Genomic DNA, 25,625 nt, shown 5'->3' with positions numbered 1-25,625 from the left:
TTCCAGCACTTTGAAAAATGTCATTGGAATTTTGATCGGGATGGCATTGAAGGTATAGATTGCTCTGGGTAGCATAGACATTTTAACAATGTTTATTCTTCTGATCCATGAGCATGGAATGTTTTTCCATCTTTTTGTGTCTTGTTCAATTTTTTTCATGAGTGTTCTGTAGTTCCTAGAGTATAGATCCTTTACCTCTTTGGTTAGGTTTATTCCGAGGTATCTTATGGTTTTTGTGCTACTGTAAATGGAATTGTTTCTCTAATTTCTCTTTCTACAGTTGCATTGTTAGTGTATAAGAAAGCAACTGATTTTTGTGCATTGATTTTGTATCCTGCCACATTACTGAATTGCTGTATGAGTTCTAGTAATTTTGGGGTGGAATCTTTTGGGTTTTCCACATAAAGTATCATATCATCCATGAAAAGAGAGAGTTTGACTTCTTCTTTGCCAATTTGAATACCTTTTATTTCTTTTTGTTGTCTGATTGCTGGTGATTATTTCCTGTATATTCTCAGACCATAATGCTTTAAAACTGGAACTTAATCAAAAGAAAAAATTTGGAAGAAATTCAAACATTTGGAAGCTAAAGACCACTCCGGTCAAGAATGTTTGGGTCAACCAGGAAATCAAAAAAGAACTTAAATTCATGGAAACCAATGAGAACAAAAACACATCGGTCTAAAACCTATGGGATACTGCAAAGGCAGTCCTAAGGGGGAAATACATAGCCATCCAAATCTCACTCAAAAAAATAGAAAAATCCCGAATTCACCAACTAACTCTACACCTTAAAGAACTAGAGAAAAAGCAACTAACGATGCCTAAGCCATGCATTAGAAGAGAAATAATTAAGATTAGAGCAGAGATCAATGAATTAGAAACCAGAAACACAGTAGATCAGATCAACAAAACTAGAAGCTGGTTTTTGAAAGAATTGATAAGATCGATAAAACATTGGCCAGACTTATCCAAAAGAGAAAGGACCCAAATTAATAAAATTATGAATGAAAGGGGAGAGATCATGACTCACACCAAGGAAATAGAAACAATTATTAGAAATTATTATCAACAACTATATGCCAATAAATTGAGCAATCTGGATGAAATGGATGCCTTCCTGGAAACCTATAAGCTGCCAAGACTGAAACAGGAAGAAACTGACAACGTGAATAGGCCAATAACTAGTAACGAGATTGAAGCAGTGATCAAAAACCTCCCCAAAAACAAGAGTCCAGGGCCTGATGGATTCCCTGGGGAATTCTACCAAATTTTCAAAGAAGAAATAATACCTATTCTCCTGAAGCTGTTTCAAAAAATAGAAACAGAAGGAAAACTTCCAAACTCATTCTATGAGGCCAGCATTACCTTAATCCCCAAACCAGGCAAAGACCCCATCAAAAAGGAGAATTTCAGACTGATATCCTTGAATTTTAATTCATTTTAAAGAACACTTTGTTGGAAGAGAGTATACCAGAGTAATGGCACTGGAGTCAGATAGCATGGTTCTAAATCCTGGCTCTATCACTTACCAGCTCTGTGATCTTTAATAAGTCATTTAGGCACCTCCTATCCTTCATTAACAAAATGGGTTAATAATGGTACCTGGCTCATAAGTGTTCTATAGAGTCAAATGAGATGATTTATAAAAAGTTCTTAGCCCATTGTCTCTCCAACATACCCCCCAAGGTCTCAATGTTAAAAGTAATAATGGGTAAAAACTGGAGAAATGGGAACCACTGCTTTAAGAAATACAGTGCTTAAGAAGCAAATGCTAGGGCCCCTGGGTGGCTCAGTTGGTTAAGCGACTGCCTTCGGCTCAGGTCATGATCCTGGAGTCCCTGGATCGAGTCCCGCATCGGGCTCCCTGCTCGGCAGGGAGTCTGCTTCTCCCTCTGACCCTCCCCGCTCTCATGTACTCGTTCTCTCTCATTCTCTCTCTCTCAAATAAATAAATAAAATCTTTAAAAAAAAAAAAAAAGAAGCAAATGCTAGGAGAAAGATTGACTGCATACGTAATGTATTTCTTTCAAGTTTTCTGGTATTGATATTTTTTTAAACCACTTTTTCTTCAATGTCTTGCTCCTGCCAAAATTTAATTTGCTTAAACAAATAGACTCTGTTTTACACTTAGGGTATTATGGATATTATACATATTTTCTGTTTCCCTCTTGGGTTTCTTTATATTTTTAAAACATTTTTTGTGGCTGTGATACAGGCTTTAAGCTAAAGACTTATCATGAAGAATGAATGACTTTTAGAAATGTTCATTAATTAAAGTCATGTTCATCTTCCTCTGGTCATGTATAATTATTTGTCCACTTTGATTGAGGACTCCCAAATTTATTAAAATCACTATTATGAGTGTGGATTGTCCTGTCAAGGGGCCATTCTTGGTCAGTATTATTTATTCAGTTAAGCATTTAGAAAGGCCCGGGGAACTCAAACAACAAAGTAATTAAATGTTACAATAAAATGATTATCATGACTCCCCATACAACTGTTATCACTGGACCACCAGCTTTTATGTTAACAACTTCATACCAGTAGAACATCCATCCTGTTCATTTTCCATATTCTCATAATCAAACTGTGACACATGGTAGGTGTGGGATATTTATTGAGATGAATTAAAATAACTTAACATAATTCCCTTTTTCAGAACATGACCATTATTGAATATCAAACCTTTAAATAAAAGGAAACTATTCTCATTAGACTAAATAATAAGGTTTCTTGCCTGATTGTGGGATATTGTGTTTTGAATTAAAAAGTAGGTGGTTTGGGAGATAGATTATTCTAGAATATTATAATATAAAAGCCCAAGGATTAAGGTAAAAACAAAAAACAAAAAAAACCCAAAATGATAATCAAATACAAATTTTTTTCAACTAGAAAAAATTTAAAAGCTTAAAAGATATTAATAAATGTTTCTCTATCAAAATGTAAGAAGCATGAGAAATAATAGAAAAAGTACTGTCTTCTGGTTTACTGTTTATATTTTGAACATGCTGTTATGCTTCCTAAATTTTCCTATTGATCCATTTACTCTTTCATACTACCATCTATTTGTCCAACAACAACAAAATATGTACATAGAACTAAAGGTCAGTGGTAAATAGACTCTGTCCAAGTTTCATGGAGCACCTGGTTTTCTGTGGAAGTGGAGAGGAGTTAGGAATTAATACCACTGTGTATGGGTAAAAATGAGGTAAGTGCTTGCAAGGAAAGGAAACCTGTCTAGTCTGGGGATCAGGAAAGCTTTTCTCAGGAAGTGGTGGCTGAGTAGACATCAGGGTGATTATGAATTTATTTGATAACCAAGAGAGGAGGGGCATGCAGACATAGGGAACTGCATGTTTCAAGTTCCCGTCATAGAAGGGAACATGGTGCATTGGAGGAATTTCAGGAGGACCAGTGTGACAGGATTCTGGAGAATGAGGCTTCAGAGCTGGTTGGGAGCTTCATAGTCTCGGAAGGACATTTGTTTTCCTTGTCCTTAGTGCAATAGCAAAAAATAAAGGTCTTTGACAGGGATGGGATTGGGGAAACACAATCATATTTTCTATTTTGAGATAATCAACTTAGCTTCATTTCAGAAAATAAGTTCTAGATTTGGAGAACCTAGTAATAAGCTATTATAGGGTACCAGGTAAGACAAATGCAGCTTGGGTACTCTAGTGACCATGACAATGGAAAGAAGGGATGGTATTTGAAAGATACAAATAGCAAAAAGGTTTCAAATGCCACTCAATTAGAAATGTAGGTTGACCACAAGAGTCAATGTTGCCCCAAGCACTCTGATTTATATAACTGGATGGATGAGGATGCTATTCTTCTCAGATAAAGGCACTGAAGGAGAGCCAGATGTTTGCCCTTATACATGGACAATGAATCATGAAATCAGTTTTGGTTGTTGTATTTAAAGCATAATTGAGTTATCCTGGTAGAGGTACTGGGTAGGCAGATTTATACATGGGTCTGGAGCTCAGAAGAGAGGCCTGGGCTGAAGGTCATGGACACGTTAATGCCACTTAAGAGCATGGGGTAGGATAAAATCCATAAGCGATATTATAAAGGAAGGTGAGATTCTGAACTTTAAGAAACCAGATGCCATGTTGAGGAAGACAAATTTTCAAAGCAGGTTAGAAAGTGACCAAAGAGGCAGGAAGAAAATGAAGACAAGGAGTTCCAGAGGCCAATGGAAGAACATTTTAAGAAAGAGGCAGTGGAGAACTCTGTCAAATCCTACCGAGAAGCCAAGTAAAATGGCATTTATTGAGGATTACAATATTAGCTTTCTCAGTGTAGTGGTTCAGAAAGGCTAGATTTTAGAGTTTTACCTGAGTAATAGATTGGGGATGGAGATTAAACGTTTGTCAGCAAAAAAGGGGATGAGGTTTGAAGGACTTGGGAGTCCAGGGAGAGTTTTTATTAATATGGGAGATACTTCAGCATATTTAAATATCAGAGGAAAGGTTTGAGTTGAGGAAGCAATTAAATATTTATAAAGAGAAGCTGTCAATATTCAGTTTTTAAGGGGGCGCCTGGGTGGCTTAGATGGTTAAGCGTCTGCCTTCGGCTCAGGTCATGACCCCAGGGTCCTGGGATCGAGTCCCGCATCGAGCTCCCTGCTCCTTGGGAGCCTGCTTCTCCCTCTGCCTCTCTCTCTGTCTCTCATGAATAAATAAAAATAAAAAATCTTTTAAAAAAATCAGTTTTTAAGAAGTGGTGAACAGGTAGAATTCAATGAACAGGTGGATGAACTGTCTGGTCTTAGACAAGAGGAGGCATATTATCTATTTTATCAGAAAAAGTGGGAGGCAATTTGATATTTGTTATTGTAAAGATGAGAGCTTTTGTTGGTTTGCTTCTATTGTTCTGGAAAACTGGAAACAATGATCAACTCACAGTGAGGAGAAGAAGGGTTGTGTTGGAATTTTAAGGACAGTGAAGAAAGTGAAATACTTGTTTCAGAAGGTGGTAGAATGAGTCAACCAGAGACATACTGAGAGCTCATTTGAAGCTGGGAATTAGAAGTGTTCATGGAAATTGATTTGCCTTTTTGTACCACATAGCGCTAGGCTACTAGGGAAAAGTTGTGGGTAAAAAAGACAGTAAAGTGTTTTGCAGGTTGACTCTGGGCTGAAAGGAGTGACCAAAAACAAAACAAAAAAAACCCCACAAAATAAAAAAACAGTGGAGAAAAAGCATGTTGCCAAAGCAGACCACAGAACCTTAGCTGGATGATAGGAGAAATTGGAAAATTGGAGGTTTGGGAGAACATGAGGGGTTTAACACACAACAAAACTAGATGAGCTGAAAGGTTTGCAGCAGGAATAAATGGGGGAAAAATACAACAACACAAAAAGAAATGAGGAGAAAGGAAAGTTGTAGCTATTAAGCTGATCTTTTTGAATTTGTAATTTTAAAAAGAGTTCAGGTAGTGGCAGTTCTCAGCTATTTCTACAGGAGGAGGTAACCAAAGTGTGGTAGACAGGAACCTCACTGGAAATGAGACAACTGATAGACCAGGCAGCCTAATGATGTCGAAGTCACCCTGAATGGTTTTAGAACTTGGAATAGATGGATGGTTGCTGTCAATTAATAAAATAGTCACTAATGGGCCTGAATGGCTGGTGGGTTGGCATACCTATGCAGAGGATAGCGTGGCATCATCTAAAAGCAGACACTGAACTACCAAGCTTTCAACATGGCAGGAAAGACATGTGTATTAAAAATTTATCTCCAACAAATGTAACAAATGCTTCAGTAACGATCTAAAGCACAGAGGTTCTCATAACAGAACTGAAGATGCTAACTCTATTTGGGAAGTAGATCCAAAGAGGACCTCCAAAGGGACATGAAACTTTAGTCACTAGTACTAATTTGAGCCACTGTTGTTAGCATATTATGATTCAAATACCAATTCCTAAACAATTCCTGTTCAACCATAGCTCCTGTATCAAGAAGACTTTATTATCTCCAAACACAAGTCTCTTTTGCCCTAAACTGTGTCTCAAATAAACAATAGCCTTAATCAGATCACACCATTTCCAATTGTTTCAAAGTCTTCCAATTTCCATGGTCAGTGTTTCCGAAGCCATCAGGTAAGATGACAAATTCTCAGGAATTGCTTAGGGATCATCTGGGGGCATCGTCTGGGGCATGCCCTTCAGAGGAATGCCTTCTTCACAATTAGAGAGCTCTCATATGCAAGTTCTTTTCAATTCCTTGTCTTCATTGGACACGCATGGTTAATGAAAAAATGCTTCATTTCCTGCATTATTCCTGCCATACTTATGGTTGCTGGCAAGTAATTTATTTAGTCACTGTGTTGTTTGAGTATTATAGTCTTCTTTACTCACTTTTAATGTGTAAAGTGCTTTAAAAACATTGCAACCATCAAAGGAAAAGATGCAGCACAGCATCTCATTCTCCAGCATTGCCACAGGGCTCAATAATCTATAGATCATGTAATAATTTCATTTAGCAGCACAATAAAAGTCAAATTAGTTTCCATGAGACAGTTATGTATGATAATCTGGATTACTGTGGCCTCCTACTGACTGTATTAGCATTGTAATATTATTTCTGCTTCTGGGATTCTGGTGGAATTTTTTCCTTCGGTTTATATTTATTGAATAATTATGAAAACTGAGTTCTTCCAGTCTTGAAGAAATGGATTTATACAAAAAAAATTAATGTGCAGTGATAACGATCTTAACTTTCAATGTATCATTTCTTTCCGTTAAAGAAGTTACTTTAACTGTCGGGCTTTCAAAGTAGTTAAAATGTGCTTCACTGAGTTTGCAGTTGAAAAGTTAACAGTGAAAGCCTATGTCTTTCTACGTGTTAGGGCTAGTGCTTGCCAGAGGCTTTCAAAGCCATGTTGGAGTTCATATTATAATGACTAGGCTATTAAGAAACTTGTTTACCTCTGGGCAATTTATACAGTTGCTAAAGACCAGAACTTTTCAATGCAAATGCCAGTGGTCACTTCTGTAGAAATTGACAAGCTGTATATTTACATGAAAATGCAAAAGAAGAAATAAAATAACCAGAGGATTTTTTTTAAAAAATTAATTCTAGTATAGTTAACGTTCAGTGTTATATTAATTTCAGGCGTACAATACAGTGATTCAACAATGCGATACATTACTCAGTGCTCATCACAGTAAATGTACTCTTAATATTACCTCATCAACTATTTCACCCATCCCCACCCCCACTCCCACCTCCCCTCTGGTAACCAGCAGTTTGTTCTCTATAGTTAAGAGTCTGTTTCTTGGTTTGTCTCTTTTTGTTGTGGTTGGTTGGTTGTTTTGTTTCTTAAACTCCACATGAGTGAAATCATGGTATTTGTCTTTCTCTGACTTTTTTCACTTAGCATTATATTCTCTAGATCCATCCATGTTGTTGCTAATGGCAAGGTTTAATTTTTTTATGGTTGAGTAATATTCTAATACACACACACACACACACACACACACCCCACATCTTCTTTATCCATTCATCTGTTGATGAACACTTGGGCTGCTTTCACAATTTGGCTATTGTAAATAATACTGCAATAAATATAGGGATACCGATATGTCTTCAAATTAGTGTTTATATGTTTTCATATTCTTGGGTAAATAACCACTAGTACAATTACTGACTTACTAGATCGTAGGGTAATTCCATTTTTAATCTTTTGAGTAAACTCCATACTGTTTTTTTACAGTGGCTGCACCAGCTTACATTCCCACCAACTGTGTACAAGGGGTCCTTACCAAAGCAATTTTTAAAAAATTAACAAAATTGGAGTTCTTGTTCCACCCAACTTAAACACCTACTATAAAACTAGAATAATCAAGACAGTTTGATTTTAGTAAAAAGGATAGGTATGTAAATCAACAGAACAATAGACAGTCCAGAAATAACCCAAATATATATGGTCAACATATGTCAACATACTTTTTGATAAATTGCACAAACAATTCAGTGGGAGAAAGCAAAGTCTTTTCAACAACTGGTGCTGGATCAATTGTATATCCACATGGAAAAAAATAATTAACCATTATACCACATGATACACAGAGATTAATTTGAAATGGATAATAGACCTGACTGTAAAGCCTAAAACTATAAAACCACTAGAAGAAAACATTGGAGAGACAATCTTTTGACCTTGTGTAGAACGTTTTCTTAAAACACAAAAACTAGGAACCATAAAAGAAAAACTCAATAGGGATCAAAGTCAAAATAAAAAATGTTTGCTGTTTAAAAGACACCATTAAAAAAATCAAAAGACTGAGAGAAAATATTTGGCATACATATGTTACATATTACATTAAAAACCCTTTTAATTCAAGCAAATAACCCAACTTTAAAAAAGTTAGTTTGAACAGATACTAAGATACATAAGTGCCTAAACACATGAAAAGATGCTCAACATCTTTAATCATCAAAAAAAAAAAAAATGGGACTTGAAACAAAATGATATTCTACTATATACCTGTTAGACTAAAATGAAAAAGACTGAGAACATCAAGTGTTGACAGGGACAGGACACACTGGAACTCTTAAATATTGCTAGTGAGAAAGTAAAATGTTTACCCACCTTGAAAAATAGTTTGGTGGATTCTTTGAAAGTTACACATATACTTATCATATGATCCAGATATTCTCCTCTCAAGTATTTACACAAGAGAAATGAGAGTGTTTGTTTACCAAACACTTATGCACAAATGCTTATAGCAGTTTTATTTTTACCCCAAAACTAAAATAGATAAACCAATTGAAGTATATCCATACAGTGAGATACTAATCAGCAATAAAAACAAATTTGGATATACAAAGAAAACAGAGGACTCTCAAAAATTATTATGTTGAGTAAAAATAAAAAAGAATAAAGGAGTACTTACTCTATTATTCAATTCATATAATATTTTTTAAAATGAAAACAGCTTCATAATGATAAAAAGGTCAGTGATGGCCAGGAGACAGAGGTAAGAAAGTGCTGAATTACAAAATGGCATGAGGACATTTGGGGGAGCTCTGAAAATGTTATTTGTGGTGGTGATTTCATTGGTGTATCCATCTATTAAAACTCAATGTGTTGTACACTTTTTATTTTATTTTCATTATATCTCAATGAAATTGTAAAAAGGGAGGGGAAGAAGGGAAGAGGGAGGGAGGAGGGGTGGAGAGAGAAAAAGAAAGAGAGAGGGAAGAACTCAGTATAACTTAAAAATGTCTAAGAAAATTTCATTTAAATGAGCATAATGAGTAGGTACCAACTGGAATACATAAAGCAGGAACACTGCTATTATTAATTGCAAATGACTGGGCAAATTACTTTATCTGAGCCACACTTTTCCCAGCTAAAAACAGGGGACAAGAATGATTCCCCTCATAGTGCTGTTGTGAGGATACAAAACGGGATTTAGGGTGCCTGGGTGGCTCAGTTGGTTAAGCAACTGCCTTCGGCTCAGGTCATGATCCTGGAGTCCCGGGATCGAGTCCCACATCGGGCTCCCTGCTCAGCAGGGAGTCTGCTTCTCCCTCTAACCCTCCTCCCTCTCATGCTGTCTCTCATTCTCTCTCTCGCAAATAAATAAAATCTTAAAAAAAAAAATTTAAAAAAAACCAAAAAACAAAACAAAACAAAAAAACGGGATTTACGAAATGTGCTAAACATAAAATAGTGCTAAAAGAATTCTATGTTTTTTCTTTTGTTGATAATATGAAGCCAAGGCTTAGCCCTCCCTGAGAACTGACCTTTTAGAGACATAGGCTACAGAATGAACCGGAGTTGAAAGATTATGCAATTCATAGACATTTGATGGAATTCAAAAATAGCTCATATAAATCAAATTGGTAGGCTTCCAGGGTTTTTCAAACTTTTGTTATCATCCCCCTAAGGATGCTTTGTAATTTGTTTCCAATCTTCTCCCCCACTTTTCTCCATTAAGAGTTGCACACCATTCTGATACCTAGGATTTTTTCACCCCACACCGAAACTTTTTTTTTTTTACTTTTTAGGTAACATTGCCCCCTCCCCACCCATTTAAAAATGTATACCCTACACTAAGTTGAAGGGGCTACATTTTACATAATGATCAAATTGGCAAAATATACATGAACATTTGGTAGCAATATAATTTATTATCCAACAGAAGACCTCTTTTGAGAGAGAAAGGTGGTGCTATTAATAATTATACAAGGATAAAGGGCACCTGGGTGGCTCAGTCGGTTAAACATCTGACTATTGATCTCAGCTCAGGTCTTGATATCAGGGTTGTGAGTTCAAGCCCTGAGTTGGGCTCCACCCTGGGTGTGGAGCCTACTTTAAAAAATAATAATTATATAAAGATATGAGATAATAGAAAAATATATATATACACTGGTCTGTGCCCCTGGCATAGGAACACACTTGTGTTCCTGGCACAGAGCTCCTAAAACCCTTATGATTTCCTAAGTGAAAAGAGGACTAAGAACGTCTTTTATTCTATTGAGGCCACTCTGGGTGGGTTCCTGGATGGCTCCAGGTTGGGGGCTGATCACCAGAAAGATCAAGCCATGATTAGAAGGTTGGAATTTTTAGCCCTACCCCTCATCTACCAGACAGGTGAGAGGGGCTGAAAATGGAGTTAATAATTAATCACGTCTACGTGTAGAAGCCTCCATAAATCCCAATAGTAGGGGGGTTCAACAAGCTTCCAGACTGGGAAACACATCCACACTGGGAGGGTGGTGCACCCCATCTCTACAGGGACAGAAGCTCCTGGGCCCGAGATACTCCCAGACCCCACCCTATGTATCGCTTCATCTGGATGTTCATTTGTATCCTTTATCATAGCCTTCAATAAACTGTTAAACATAAGCAAATGTTGCCCTGAGTTCTGTGAGTCATTCTAGCAAATTAAATTGAACCCAAGGAGGGTGTCATTGGAACCTTCAATTATAGCCAAATTGAACAGAAGTTGTGGGTAACAAGGGACCTACTACTTTTGATTGGCATCTGAAGTGGGGGGGGGGGGTCTATTTAGTGAGATTGAGCCCTTAAGCTGTGGAATCTGACAGGATCTCCAGGTAGACAGTGTCAGAATTGAGTGAAATTGTAGGACACCAAGTTGGTATCATAGAGAATGGCTCCATGTGGGGAGCCACACATTTGGTGACCAGAAAGGTCAGAAGTGTTCTGTGTGACCAGTAAAGGAGACACAGGATAGAAGAAACAGTAAGGAAGAACTGGGTTCTTTCCTACATAGGAAGGAAAACAAAACAAAACAAACAGAAACAGAGTTTCTACTTTACAAGAGGCATGGGGTATACCCTCAGACTATCTCAGGCAAGCTAGGACTTGTGATCACTCTATATAAATATTTAAAGCATATATCTGATAACTATTGGCATATATGTATCTCTTATCCTAGGTAGGTATCTTGTATTTGTAATCTGGAAACTGAAATAGTTTTCAGTGTAAGCCTGAGTAATTGGTGGAATTTTGCATTAAGTGTTTCTAGATCTCAACCTCACTGTGTTGTCTGGCCAGAACTTTAAAATCCTCCTTGCAAAAGCATTTTTGACTTGTGTTAACCAACAATTACATGCATCTGAAGTTGGATTCCTATGCTATACCATCGGACCAATATTTGGAGTAATATACAGTGGCATTAAATCATCTACTTACTTTAAAATTGATAATTAAGGGGAAATAATTAAATATCTATACTGTATTTTCATCAGGAGCTATGTTTTAGGGAACTAAGTGAACCACAACTGTTGAAGAAAAATTCTACTTAAAAAAAAAAAAAAAGGATGGTTACTCATGTAGAAAGCATGGTAGAACCCCATGCTCCCCTCACCACAGCTAATATTATCAAAGCGGCACATTACCAGTTTCTCAATTTAGTTCATGCAATCCCTCCTGCCAAAAACCTTCCTCCCTCTTCTCCATTTATGTCATCAAATTCTTTAAAGTTCAGTTTGCTCTCTGGCCCTGGAATGGGGTTTCCAGCAGGCAGCACCCTAAATGACCCTTGCTACTGAAACCCTTTAGCAATTACTTTGTGTTTGCCCTCCACTCCCACAGACTAATCAGTTTCTACAGTGTGGAGACTTTATCTGTTACAGACATGCATCTGCCTCTTCAGTGATTTGCACATTCTGTGTATAAAAATATTTTGTTGACAAAAGTGAATTCATATGCCAAAAAAAAAAAAGGTAAAAATAGAAAATAATTTTTCAACCATCCGTAGAATTTTTGATTTGGTAAAGACTTATTATTTGGCATTAAACCCATTAGGTGAAGTTTTGATGGGGAGCTGTGTGATTGAATGGGGGGCAAAATAACACCGAACTGATTACTCTCTTGTCACAAGGCAAAAAATAGGAGTAATAGAGGGATACGTCAGTCATATATCTAATCCAGTGAAAATTAACATTGCTAATGATGAGACATTAGTTACTTTGTGTCTTCTGATAGGATGCAACATGTGGTATACAATATCACTTCTAACATATGCTAATTATAAATGCTTAATTTTAACTCAAGACTTTAGAGATAATTTCCAAATCATTGCAAATTCAGAAAGTGGAGAAGTGCAAAAAAAAATGTCCCTATGAAGAAATAGACAAGCCCAGAAAGTATGATATTCCTCGGGAAAGAGTACGGTTTTGTTTATTTTTTTAAATGTCTCTGCCATTAAAAGCAAAATAAAAAACACTCTTCTAGAACAAGAGAAAAATGTCTGATTGTACAACCATATGTGATGTTTGGTCCTGGAATGATTCTGGTTTGGACATCTAACTAGAAGGACTTTTTTTGAAACAACTGAAGGAATTTCAACATGGGCAGGATAGAGAGGATATTAAGGGATTACTAAATGTGTTTACTGTGACCATGCTGTTGAAACTATATGGGAAATGTTATTTTTTTTAAAGATTTCTATTAAAATGCTTAAAAAAACACTTTGAGAAAGAGAGAGAGAGAGAGAGAGAACCCAGGAACAGGAATAGCAGCAGGGGTAGGGGCAGAGGGAGATAAGCAGACTCCCCACTGAGTGCAGAGCCCTACATGAGGCTCAATCCCAGGACCCTGAGATCATGACCTGAGCTGAAATCAAAAGTCTATGCTCAACTGACTGAGCCACCAAGGCACCCCTGTACTAAAGTTTTTTTGAAAAGAATTCTGGGTATTATCCACTATGAACATCTGGGTATTATGTACTATGAACACCTAAGAGAACAGAGCATTCTCTATTGTGCTTTTATATGGGAGCAACAATACCTGTGTTCCTCTTCAGAGATAGAGAGGCTATAAGATACTTCCTAAAGCAAATTCAGAGGAGTTTAAATAAGTAAGTCAGCACACCACACACTATCATGTTCCAAGTTGTACATTCTGCTCTGTCCTTAGGGCCCACGTTCATTGGCTGTCCCTTAGTTCCATGTACTTTCTTAACCCCCACAAAGTTGACCTCCAAGTATGAATATTACAATGGAAAATCCATCATTCTGCCTGCATTTTTAGAGTACTTGGCCATAATTCTCAATTTTCTACATATGTTCCTTCATATCCAGCTGTCCATCTGTCCATCTAATTTGAGGGTCAGGCCTAACCATGTGTACCTTACGTGACAAATAAAAAACCAAAAGCTCTCTTTCTAAGGTTAGGCAGCTTGTTTCATAATGTGTCCAAAGCGCTGGAGCTCATACTTTTTATTAAGTCATTTGGATAATACGTTAAGCCATCTTCAAATTACCCTATTTTTTCAAGATCAACACTACTTACATCGATCCTGGTATGGCTAGAGAGATTGATCACTGGGAGAGAATTCCACATTAGAAAAGATAATCCACCTTCCAGAGTTTTGGGATTGACTACTACAGACTCCCATTCATCTGAAACATAGTTCTCCATTCCTAAGTATCAGGCCATTCACTGGGACTGCACAGCTATTACCTGGGAGCTCCTGCCAGGCCAGATTGCTCATCTCCATGCTTCAGTACATCTTTAAAGCACCTTTGCATCCTTCTTACTTGCAGCTGCCTCACTTCAGTTCACCAGGCAGCATCATCTGAGTACCCTGTTATCTTAGCGCTTCCGTGTGTGTCCAACTCAGCAAAAGCTCTGCACCACAGAACATCATTTCAGGGCTGGGACTGGACTCATCTGGACAGGGATCCTTTTTGGGCATTTTTCATTAGGCATAGAGGAAAATAAAGAAAAAAAGGAAAATAGGCATGTGTTTGCTCCACAGGCCAGGTTTATGGTAGGAATGGAAGGATGCAGGAAGTAGAAAGGGGAGGAAGAGAAGGAACTAAGGAAGGGAGGAAGAAAGGGAGAGGGGGATTACTGAGGGGGGGGAGGGGAAAAGGAAAGGAGAGAAGACAAAGCACTTGTGCAGAAAGAGACCTGACTTTATTCCTCACTTAAGCCTGCACCTCCTGACAGGATTTAACCTCCTAGAAATAAAGGAAATACAACTTGACATTCCCCGGTCACCATTTTGTTAAGGCTGTAACATTTTTGTTTTAGGTTCTGCTTAATTGCTAGTTAGATCCACCCAGCCCTATAAAACAATCCTTTAAGTGTTTCTTTTATTCAAGATGTATATAGATAAGTGAATGGATTAGAAAAAAATGAAATTAGTATTATGCAGTTTATCAAATTATTAACTTAAATGTGCACAGAGAGAAAGTGAAAGCAGCTATGTAGAGTGTGCATTATTTTTTTAAGAGGTGGGGGGCGGGGAGGGAGTGAAGGAAGGAGAGAGAGAGAGAGAGAATATTTCAAGCAGGCTCCACGCCCAGCACGGAGCCCAATGCAGGGCTTGATCTCACAATCCTGAGATCATGATGGGTGTCAAATCAAGAGTTGGACCCTTAACCGACTGAGCCACTCAGGTGCCCTAGAGTGTGCAATATTGATGTTGACACTTGCCACATACGAACATGGTAAATCACCATTCAGGGGCATCAGTAATGAACTCTTTGTTTTTGTACATTCCAGACCTTATTCTGCCTCCCTGCCTTTTGTTAAGTATCTGTGCTGTTCTTGATCTTTGCCAAAATGGGCTATGCCCAGGACTATGGCTTTTAAAATAAATGCAGAGAATTCTCAGTCTCTATACCTACAATTGCAAAAAAATTCAGGATTTCAAGATAGTCTTTATCAATTGTAAATTCATAGCCCTACTTATCACTCTTCTGATTTCTTATTTTATGTTAAAAGCTTTATTTCTTTCAGTGCTTTCACCACAAAATAACTGTTACTAGTTACCCCCAAATGACAACTTTCTCTGTTCTGCCTTCTGATGTGATAGTTGAAGAAATTCTATAAAACTTCCTGTCTTTGTGTAGGAAGAAAGGATTTTCAACTTGAATATTAAGTGAAAAAACCTACCCCATTAGGCAAAAGCCAAGGACTTTATATGCAACTTCCCCTGCTAGATTATAAATTAATTCTTCTCCTTCCCCCCTAATGTTTCCTCTCCACTTCCACCAAGCAGCTCTGTTGGCATCACTGCTTTTTTTTTTCCTATTTAAAATTTTCATGTCTTAAAGTGTGGGTTCTATTGCTAAGGGACAAGAGTTATTCCACATATACGGCATGATGTTGTTAGGTACAATCCCAATGGTTTTTAAGGGAAAGTCAGTTACTCAGAAATCATAAACTATGCCATTCATCACTGCTAATGATAATTAACAATGGGACCTGACAATTTTGAGAAATCTGTGCAACAATTACTTAGAATTTAAAACGTGTTACTTGTGGTTATTCTTCCAGATAACTCAAATTGTTTCTTATTTAAAAAATAAAAGTGCTGCCTGAGTCATGATAAACTCCTGAAATAATAAGCTAAAACAGTTAAATACATTATAGAAAAAAAGTAACTTCTCCATATTAGGTAAGTACAAAGTCAAGTTTTTAATATTTCTGTCTGATTCTTAAAGAATTCTTGAAAGGAACACTTTTGAAAGGGAAACATTCTATTCTTAGAAGGGAAATTTGACATATCAAAACTGAGTTGTTTTTCTAACCCAAGGGTAGACATTAGTATCATCTAGTCTGAAAAATACACATTCCTGAGATTCCACTTCCAGAGATTCTGAATCAATAGGTCCAGGATAGAGCACAAGAATTCATAGTTTGAAAAGATGATACAAGTTATTCTGATGCCCATGCCTCATTGATTAAGTTTCTACAGCTCACTAAGAACAGAAACTGGACCAGACACAAGTTATATTACATTTCAGTAATATTTCTATTATGCCATCTAAGGGAAAAAAAAAAAATATAGTCATTTCTCCTGCGTTGTCAGACTCTGAGGATGAGACACTAAGTCAAGTGTAAAAACCAATGCAGCAGGCAAGACCATCTAGATTTGGGCAGTCTGGAGAGTGAAGGGATCTAATAGGTCAATCCCTAGTCACGGGTGAATGGGGATTGTCTGGGGAAGTGTGGTACTAGAGATGGAACAGAAGTGGCAAAATTCAGAGTAACAGAAAGAGGGGGAGATTTTGGAAGAGTATTAAAGCAGCAAGGACAATCACAGGCCTACTGAGAACACTCATCAGATGGGGGAACATCCATGGAGAACAGGCAGAAAGGTGGAAGCTAAGGCAACAGAGACACAAAATGCCGTAAGGAGCAAAGCGTTTAGAAAACCACAGTCTGCAAGCAATGGTCTTCTGGCAAAATTCCACAGGATGAGCTCACTCCTCCCCCTGGCCTTTGTGCTTTTGCCAGGGCAGACTCCCATTTCCACATCCTGCCTCTGTTCTGCCAGGACTGGGACAGCTTCTGACATCAATGGGAAAGACTGTTGCAGGGCTAGTATATTAAATTAGATTCTCACACAAACATTACTTCTCATAATGAAACAAGATTAAGAGAGAAAATTTGGAACACATGAAGAAACTAATATTAGCATCATACAGGAAGGCGTCAGATTTTATATGAGATGGTTCTGAAATTGGTGTCTTAATGTGAACACATGGTACTTTCAAGAAGAACTGGTAAATATAACTAATAGCCAAAAGTAATTTGTACAAGATCTGGGAATCAGCCATTAATGGAAAGTAAATGAGAGAGAATGTCAGAGAGGGTCCAAACCAAACTGCAAACTCAAGACGCCTACATTCATATATACTGACCCAACACACCAGTTTTTTTTTTTTTAAGATTTATTTCATTTTTAGAGAGAAAGAGAGCATGGAGGGGGTGTGGTGCAGGGGGAGAGGGAGAGAGAATCTTAAGTAGCCTCCATGCTGAGCAAGGAGCCTGGCAACGGGCTCGATCTCATAACCCTGAGACCATAACCTGAGCCAAAACCAAGAGTCAAGACTCAAATGACTGTACCACCCAGGCACCCCACCAAACAGCTATTTTTAAAAAAATTTTTTAAGATTTTATTTATTTGACAGAGAGACACAGCGAGAGGGAACGCAAGCAGGGGGAGTGGGAGAGGGAGAAGCAGACTCCCCGCTGAGCAGGGAGCCCGAAGCAGGACTCGATCCCAGGACCCTGGGATCGTGACCTGAGCCCAAGGCAGACGCTTAATGACTGAGCCACCCAGGTGCCCCCCAAACAGCTATTTTTAACTGACCTAAAATTATCTCACAGAAACAAAAATCAAGGACAGAATGATTCTGAATAAGAACCAAACCTGTGGTTTGTTCACCAAAATCTTCTAATTAGAGCACAACTAGGTGAAAGGGTCTCTGATTTTGGTCTAATCCCTATTGGGTGCAGAATCAAAGGGACAGCTAAAACAGTTGTACTGAATTCAATTCAATATATAATTAAATGCATACCTACTATATGCCAGTCACTTTGCCAGACACTACAGAACACAGAAGAAAAAAATGCCATCTGTTGGTTTGACATCCGGAGAGCTTCCCAAGTGGAAACTGGCCCCCCTGCATGGAGGGCAGAAAGCAACCCAAGAAAGAGGCAGGCCGCTCCAGATCAGTACGCAGCAGATATAATAAGCGAGGTAACTTACCCACAAGGCTTGTCCTGGGCGTCTGCAAGACGAGTACAACTCCACACCCACCAGCCAGAATCTAAAGTCTACATAGGGGCCTTCTCTGGGTTTGCTCACGTATGTCACCAGATGATCTCAATAACACATTACTCTCTCAATGCTGCGTCCTTGAAAACAACTTCAGGTGTGGGGATGGTGGGCAGAAGGTACATTCCAAAGGCAGGGGAGGGAAGGAGCCTCCAATTGCCCAGCTCCGGCTCAAGGGCAACTGGAGGTCACGTCCTCTCAGTGACCTCCTCCAACATCATCCCTGCTTTGAGGACCTCATCCTCTAGAGGAGAAAGCATGGTAAACAATTCACAGTGGCATAATGGAACTAATGAAATGTTGTCTAGGGAAGAGAGGAGGGAAGAGGAGTTCGCAGGTGAAAGTGACCTTGGAGTCCTTGGAGGATGAAAGAGTTTCTCCAGGTGAGCACAGGGAAGAGGGAAGGGGAGAAAAGTCCCAGCTGTGGGGGCTAACGCTTGGGGAAAGCACCGAGTCTGCGCATATTCTGAATGGTGGGTATTCCGGTTTGCTGACAATGCAGCAGCGTGCACGGGGTTATAAAAGTGGCCTGTGAGGAGGTTCTAGTCGTTCTTAATGCTAAGTGTGGCCCTGGGCAGGGTGTGGGACAGACAAGGGATGCAGACTAGGATAGGAGGATTTGGGTCTGTGTCCTGTCTCTCTAATTTTTATTTTATTTTATTTTTTAAGATTTTATTTATTTGACAGAGAGAGGGAGCATAAGCAGGGGGAGGGGAAAGGGAGAAGCAGGCTCCCTGCTGAGCAAGGAGCTCAATTTGGGCTGGATCCTGGGACCCTGGAATCATGACCTGAGTTCAAGACAGACGCTTAACCCACTGAGCCACCCAGGTGCCCCTATCTCCTGGGTGTAATTTAATAATAGTGTAATCTCTGGCAAATTATCACCCCATTCGTGCCTCAGTTTACTCACCTGTAAATTGGGAATGATAAAAACAATTGCAACCTCATGGTAAGGTTTTAAGGATCGAATGAAATAATATATATAAAGAACTTAGAACAGTGCCAGTCACAGAAAAGTGTACTAATGTTAATGTATATAAATAATGTTAATATGTATAAATAATATGTTCACAATATGTATAAATGTTAATAATGAAGAACTTGAAAGGCAATGTAAAATGATGATCAACTGCATGAATTCTGGAATCAGAAAGACAGACTGGGGTAGCATTTAGCACTCATCACTCAGAACATTGAGGGAATTACTTAACTTCCTTGTACCTATAAATCAAAGACAATAACTAGGAGGTATCACAGCCAAGATGCAAAACTCTTTTTTTTTTTAAGATTTTATTTATTTGACAGAGAGAGACAGCGAGAGAGGGAACACAAGCAGGGGCAGTGGGAGAGGGAGAAGCAGGCTTCCCGCCGAGCAGGGAGCCCGATGCAGCGCTCGATCCCAGGACTCTGGGATCATGACCTGAGCCGAAGGCAGACGCTTAATGACTGAGCCACCCAGGAGCCCCAAGATGCAAAACTCTTAGCATAGCTCCAGACACATAGCAAATACTTGATGAAATTATCTATTCTTTTTTAACCATTGAAGAGGCAATGAGAGTCCTAAGAATTTATATGGGTCAGGGGAAATTAGATTATTTATGCCTATAGAAAAACATCCCAAGAACGAGAAAATGAGAGTAAAATGTAAATAGTTTATTTTGGCTTTGGGAAGCAAATATCTAATGCTTTGGCGATAGTGGAGGTGATGGTGGTATTAGGGTGTGTGTATGTGTGTGTGTGTGTCTATTGCCTTTGAAAATATAGCTTTAACTGTTTTTAAATGAGACCGGCATCTGTGGCATTTGCTTGGCTGATACATTGGCTTCCAGCCTTTCCATTCTTCTGCATGTAATTGCTACAATCAAGCAGGGACAAAAATCTCTCTCCATGCAATCACTAGCAAGATTCCTGACTCTGAGCATTAAAAATGTATTTAGCCTATGAGGCTGTTTAGCTTTGCAGATAATTACAAATGGCAGAAGCATGGTGTGCTAGGGAAGGAGAGGCCAGATATGAGGAAGCTAGCCCAGAAAGCTATCTAGGATAAAACTAACAGGCATTCTAAGCCATTGACTTACTCTTTGGGTAAAAGCACTTTTCAGGGTGCCTGGGTGGCTCAGTTGGTTAAGCGACTGCCTTTGGCTCAGGTCATGATCCTGGAGTCCCCGGATCGAGTCCCACATCGGGCTCCCTGCTCGGCGGGGAGTCTGCTCCTCCTTCTGACCCTCCCCACTCTCATGCTCTCTCTCTCTCTCTCATTCTCTCTGTCAAATAAAAAAAAAAAAAAGCACTTTTCAAATAACATATGTTAACTCTCACAAAACATTCTTGGTTATCATTACTCTATTGATGAGAAAAGGACATTTCAGAATGTTAACTGATTTGCCCAAAATTTCACATAATGAGGAAATTGTGGAACCTTCTTGGTATCTATGTTCTCCTGTGCACATTCTAAACCATCTTACTGCATGTAAAGTGTGTATCTGAGGTTTTATGTTATTGGTGGTGATGAGCAGAGGTCTAACTGGTCATGAGAAAGATTAAACAGTAGGATCTCCAAACAGAAGTGAACTAAAATGTATCACTTCTGATACATTGGTCACGATATTCAGTTAAGTGGTTAACTCTGATTCTGCTTTAAGGATGTCCTTATAGAAGCATCTTTCAGTTGATGTGTATATTTCTTTTGAAATCTTCATTAATCTATTCATCACTTCTCAAAATTGAAGAAACAGAGGGAAACCATAGGCTCATATAAATGAAGTTTCTCTTCCATCTCAGAGCATTGATCCTTAAATTTGTCTTAACTTTTTAATCCCATTGGCAAACTCACTTCAAAAATTCTCAAAGCAAAAATTCTCTAACTCTTTAAAACTTAAGCTAGGGGTGCCTAGGTGGCTCAGTCAGTTAAGCATCTGACTCGTGATTTCATCTCAGGTCATGATCTCAGGATCCTGGGATTGAGCCCCATGTCGGGCTCTACCCTCAGTGGGGAGATTACTTGGGATTCTCTCTCTCCCCCTGCCTCTGTCTCTCTCCCCACTCAGGCACACATGCTCTCTTACTCTCAGATAAAAAAATAAACATTAAAAAACACACAAAACGTAAGCTAGAAGACATTGAATAATCCAGCGGGTATTTGAGGTATATGGTTGTGTGGGTAGATGGCCAGATGATACAGGGACACATGAAAGAGCACTGTGGAACTGTATGGCTAATCCACTTTACCAGCTCCCATTTTAGACTGTTCCTCTTCCTTTCATTTCCAGGATCCAAAGCTCAATAATACTGGGGACGAGAGAAGCCAGCAATTATGTGGAGTGGGGAGAAGCAAGGAGCAGTATGGAAAAGCAGAGGGAAGTCATTCTGTTCTGCTTATCTTTTCAATCTTAAATTTTGACTCAAGTCTATAAACATCCTTGTGTGATCATATATTAGTCCACATGTCCCCAAGCCATTACCCTTGTGCAACTTTTTTTTTTTTTTTTTTTTTTACCCTTGTGCAACTTTTGCTTTGATATCAAATGAGTCAGTTTGGCCTCTCCTGCCATGTATAGTAGTAGAACCAGGATCTCCTTTTCCTCTGGGAATCCATCGAGATATTCTTTGGAAACATATACATCCTTTACTCATTTTTCCCTCCCATCTCCTATTTCTGATCAATTCTTTTTTTTTTTTAAAGATTTTATTTATTTGACATGGGGGTTGGGGGGAGAGCAAGCACAAGCAGGGGGAGTGGTAGGCAGAGGGAGAAGCAGGCTCCCCACTGAGCAAGGACCCTGATATGGGACTCGATCCCAGGACCCTGGGATCATGACCCGAGCCAAAGGCAGATGCTTAACGACTGAGCCACCCAGGTGCCCTGATCAATTCTTGTTTAATTTTTGACTTCCTTCCTCACTTCTTAGACCCCTTCAATCTTCTCTAAGCCACACTTTGTGTACAAATACTGTTAACTTTTAAAAATGCCACTCCCATGAGGCAGATGTGTTTAGCAGACTTTTTGATGAAGATCAAGAGTACTGAATGGGACTACACAGACTCATGGTGGAGTCAACACTTAAAACACTGACCTGCTGCTTCTCATAAAATCTCCAGCACCCTCACTGCCATCTCTGGATGCCCTTATCCCTTCAGATACCAGACTTCCTATTGTAGGGCAAACCCCACCCTCACCCCCCTCACTGATTTTCCTGTCCTCCCTCCATCCCTGGGATCTCCCATCCTGCCTTTTTAGGCCACACCCAGAAACCCCATTGTTTGCTGTGTTTTATTATGCATAGCAATTTAGCTTTTTCTTTGTCCTTCTCTTAATCTATTCCCTGAAATAAAAAAATCAAAAGGACTCATCAGATCTATTTGGTAACAGAAGATCACGTTCTTCTCAAACTAATTTTCCTGCCTTATCAGAGCAAAGTCTTTTGGTGGAATCTTAATTGGGACAAAATTCAGTGAAAGTCCATCTGAAGCCTATTTTTTGGGGAGGAGAGGATAGGTAACAGGTTCGATCTAGATCAGTTACCAAAGAACTAGTTTGAGCAAAGCGTTAGAAAATGTTGCCAGTTATATGACATGTTTTTTTAAAACAATGCAAACCAGAAAGCATTAAGATCTACCAGGAAAACCTATTTAAAAGTGCTTCACTCTTGTTTTAAGAACCAAAGTTTCAAAGGCACTTTTGAACTCTGTGTATTTTGAAAGTCTGTGTCAAATGCTTCTTGTCCAGTGGATTAGTTTCTTAGAGGTTAGATGGGACATTAAAAATATTTGTAGTTACATTTACTCCATATGTAGTCCTGGTGTAACTAGTTATACTGTTACATAAATACATAAGAAATTCGTGAGCAAGAAGAACAGCAGGAGCAGGTGAGTAATTAGCTCTGAAACAGGTAAGACCCCCCCCATGGACCATGCTGAGAACTCCTATTCTGACCCCCCAAAAAAGGGGTCTCAACAGGTTATTTGAAAAAGTTCAGCAAATAGGGAATATGGATGTATCCAAGGATGCTAGTTCTTACAGTCAGCTAAGTAGATGGGAAGGAATGAGTCCCCAAAATATCCCCAACCTCACCCTGCCCATGTGCCCACCACACACACTTGCAGTGTCCTGTTCCGTGGGGCACTGCCATCCTGGAAGGCTTTGGTTAGTGAGCAGAGCAGTTTCTCTGAAGCACACTCCCCAGACTCAAGAAATCTTGCTATTCTGAGCATGAATGCCCCTGTAACCTAATATTTCTATTGAATTTATAGACTGATATTATGAATACATGTTGGGTAGACGGGCATGCGGCTGGGTTAAGGGTTCCTCCAACTATTGATCTCAGCACAATAAAGAGTAAGTGGTGCCACTGGAAATTTGATTTTTATGTGATGGAAATGTGCTGAATCATCGATTATAGTTATACCCCGTGTTTCAGGGACATTTATAAAGCTGTGGGGCTAAATCAAATCAGACTTGGAGTATACAGAGCAAATATTTGCAGAAAGCATTGGGGGGTCGTCAGAAATATGACTTGAAAGAACAACGTTTAGGGCCGTTCTGGAATAATGCTGTGCAGACCACAGAAGCGTTTAAAACCACTTTGAGCATGCCTGCATTAACTGAACTCCTAGAAATCAAATGCAAAATAAATAATTTTACTAATGTAATCTATAAAAAGGGCACAAAATAGCTTACATGCTACAAGGTCTATGCATAACTTTAAGAATTCCCAAACACCAGGCAAATAGACTATGTCCTTTACATGCACACCTTGTCCTGTAAAAGTTGAGAGGCTAAAATAATTTGATGGTTTGGGAACGAATAGGTTTTAAAAAATTCTTCAAATAACATTATAGTAAGCAAGAAACTAGCAGACGAATACGGAGGCATGAAATCTATAATAAATGCATGGAATTCTTAAGTGATTGATGATAAATGCTATGGTGTAGAGCCGGCAATGGAGAAGCTGTTGCTATGGGAATGCAGATATTGATGATATAAACTTAATCGAGCCCTCAAATGTTAATTGGAAAAGCCTCACAAAGAAATCTGGCTTTGTTGTGAATATTTGTAACTTAGGTTTCTGATCTGTTGGAGAAAACCTGGTCACACCAGCATGCAGGCTGCTTGAAGTGCTATCACACACTACAAAGCAAAGCCTAGCCACCCTGCGTGGTTTGCAAACACACTGTCGGGCGATAGGTTTCCTTTCTGGATTATCTCACTTTCTCAAGTCATGTGAGAAATCCCTGGGGAGTGGTCATTACCAGAGTGTAAGGTATTGGACTTTGAACCAAGAAATCCATAGTTGAGGCTTCACTTTTCTATAACCAGACAGATGACCTTGGGCAAGCCATTTAATTTCCCTGGGCGCTTGGACTAAATAGTATTAATAATTCCAGTTTATTATATGCCAATACTCTGCTAAGCGTATTTTCTTACCTCATTAATAACCCTTTTAAGGAAGTATACTCTCCATTGACACAGAGAAAAAACGAGGCTTAGGGATGTAAGAAAATATCCTAAGGTTGCAGAGCTAATAAAGAGTAGAAATGGGCTTTTAATTGATGCCTGTTTGTTCTAAGTTTTAAGATCCCTGGTAGATTTTTTTTTTTTTAAAGACTTTATTTATTTATTCATGAGAGAGAGAGAGAGAGAGAGGCAGAGGCAGAGGGAGAAGCAGGCTCCCCGCGGAGCAGGGAGCCCGATGCGGGACTCGATCCCAGGACCCTGGGATCATGACCTGAGCTGAAGGCAGACGCTTAACAGACTGAGCCACCCAGGCGTCCCAGATCCCTGGTATATCTTAATGCTTCCTGATTTGCATTGTTTTAAAAAACATGTCCTATAACAGTCTGAAGCACACTCACTGTGCCATGCTACCTTCCTGAAGGAGCGTGCATCTTCCAAGTTAGCTTGGTTACATCATGGTTAAAAGCAAAGACTGAGACCCAGAAAGCCCGAGTTTAAATCTCACTCACCAGCTTTGTGACTTTCAGTAAGCTACTTCCCCTCTCTGTGTCTCCATGTTTTCATCTGTAAAATGGGGATAATAATAGCATCTACATCTTAAAGTTCCTACAAAATATAAGTAACATATTTACAAGATTGATGCCTCAGTGCAATATCAGCATTAACTCTTATTTTCTCTGGCCCAACATTTATAGATATACACCAAAATATGTGAAAAATACAATTGAATCAGTGAATAAATATTTATTAATATTTTAATCTAGTTTATAAACCTGTGCCAGGTGTTTTAGGAAACGTGACGTTAAAGAAATACTGACAGTCCCTGTTGTAAACAATAATCATTCCACAGAGTGAAATCCCCTACCCTCCCAGAACTTCCCTTTAAAGCGTTAATGGCATAAGGAATTCAAACTCCACGGGAGAAAGTAAAGTTTCCCACAGAGTGTGCCTCAGAGACACTCTGATCACTATCAGATTACACATTCTCCTGCCTTTTATCCTGTGTGAATATGATGTCAGGTAAAACACACATTTTTTTTCGATTTTTTTAAAATATTAAATGATGTATTACTAGTAACTCAGTTTTCTTTTTTTTTTTT

This window comes from Leptonychotes weddellii, chromosome 2, assembly GCF_054177405.1.
Source record: "Leptonychotes weddellii isolate Sample4059 chromosome 2, ASM5417740v2, whole genome shotgun sequence".
Taxonomy (NCBI): domain Eukaryota; kingdom Metazoa; phylum Chordata; class Mammalia; order Carnivora; family Phocidae; genus Leptonychotes; species Leptonychotes weddellii.
The sequence above is the reverse complement of the archived record's forward strand: the minus strand, read 5'-3'. Positions refer to the sequence as shown.